The 1,906-nt window shown below is 38.7% G+C and overlaps 1 protein-coding gene across 1 annotated transcript in view; it reads right to left on the bottom strand.

The window, feature by feature from the left end:
• Positions 1 to 1,906, bottom strand: part of Mylk4 (myosin light chain kinase family member 4) — a 91,455-nt gene that overhangs the window by 8,568 nt on the left and 80,981 nt on the right. The window lies entirely within an intron of this gene.

Below are 1,906 nucleotides of genomic sequence, written 5' to 3'. Positions count from 1 at the left end.
TATATATGTTGGATATTGGTGCCTAGTAATACCAAATATAAATATATATTGCTAGAATGATTCTAGAAATATGCTCCAGGCCCCTTCATCCAGCAGGACAGTAGTAAAGCACTGCCAAGATGCTAGCCTCAGTGATCTTGTCTACAAAGTGGGCATTAGTCATAATGCCAGTTTTATGAGGTGGGCATGAGTACATGCCTCAGTCTTTGTAAAGCGTTAGAGTCAGTGTCACATAATCACAATTTTAATGATAATTACATTTATACAGGGAATTTTAAAAATTACTACCATTCTTGTAATATCTATTGACCTCAGGTACCACCAGTGGGATGGGATAACAAAAAAGTGGTTTTTGTTGTCACATGGCTTAAAATATTTTTAAGCACTTTTTAACTGTATAGTGTCATTAATTCCTTGCTGTGGTTTCTATATTGCCCTGACACGTCAAAGTGTATTTGGGCTCTTGGGTAAAAATATATTGGTGGAAAATGGGCTCAAAATAGGTTGGTCACCCTAATAAGCAGTTTATGCCGTCTAGAGAGGTACTAACAAGGTAATAAGTCTATTTTTACTTGGCATCAGTACCAATTATCAAGGAAAGGTATATTCAGACACAAATAAAACTCAGTACTGATGCTGAATTTAGAAGTAGAGTTAATTTCAATAAAAAGTGACTGTGGAAAAAGTGAGAACCTGAAGCACAGTCATTCCAAGGTTTGTTGGTCAGAGAGAAGTTCCTTTCCAAACCCCAGGGAGTGGGGAGGATGAGGAGAAGAGGAGGAGGAAATGGAAGTGTAGAGGGCAGGTACTATGCCAGGGTGTGGCACCACCCAAATGATGCTGGAATCAGACTCATCCCCATGAGTGGGAAGCTAGAAGGCAGAGATCGCTTACCGTCTCTATGTGTATCCAGGCCAGTAATCAGCCTAAACGTTGAGTGAAGTTACTTAAACGTTGTGCATCTGTTTCTGTGTTATTTTTATAATCCACAGCTATTTGAAAGGAACCCACATGAGGGAGGCAGAGAAGCCAGTTAGGAAGCTACTGTCAAAATTTATATTGAACAGGTGTCCCAAGCCAGGACAACATGGGATGGAAAGAATTAGACAGATTCCAAGTGTGATTAGACCATGTAATGGACAGAACTTGAAGATTAATGAAATATAAGATGTGTTGAAACAAAAGAGGAAACAGAAGATGCCTGTGGACTGATGCCACACTGTGGGTGCCCTTTGCTGGAAGGATGGTTGAAAGTGAGGTAAGGTGGAGATGAGTCTGAACAAATAGAAACATCTACTGCACAAGTTGATATATGAATCTGAAGTTTATGAATGAAATTGGTACCAAAGAGGTAGACAAGGGAGTTGGAATACAAATACTAAAGCAGCAGAGACAGAGAGATATCACTCTTAAAAACCAGCACAGTACGGGCTCAATTACCCTCAACAAATACTTCGTCTTTAGCCCCTAATAAATGTCTCCTTCACATATGGACATCTGGACCAAACTGAGTATTAGAGCTAGGATGTGCCCAGAGCAGACTAAACTGGACCAGGTAAACAGAAAATTTAGAATTGTGAATTTTGTTTTAAGGAGAGATTTCTCCTCAATGTAAGTTAATGTATCTCCTCTAAAATGCTTTTATATATTCTAGGGCATAAATTTGTATATGTGTTTGAGTGGGTGATGCAATCTATTTTATAGCAGATATATTTCATAATGAATATAGTAGTTTTGGTAAAAATAATCAATGAAACATATAAAAACAACAGTAACCGCTCAATAAAAGCAATTTAAAATCAATTTATCAGGGCTGGAGAGATGGCTCAGCAATTAAAAGCAGGTACTGTTCTTGTAGAGGACCCAGGTTCGAATCCCAGCACCCACATGGCAGCTAACAACTGTC

This window comes from Nannospalax galili, unplaced genomic scaffold (assembly GCF_000622305.1).
Source record: "Nannospalax galili isolate Female #2095 unplaced genomic scaffold, S.galili_v1.0 scaffold737, whole genome shotgun sequence".
Lineage (NCBI taxonomy): Eukaryota > Metazoa > Chordata > Mammalia > Rodentia > Spalacidae > Nannospalax > Nannospalax galili.
Note: the sequence above shows the minus strand (reverse complement) of the source record. Positions and strands in the feature narration are given on the sequence as shown.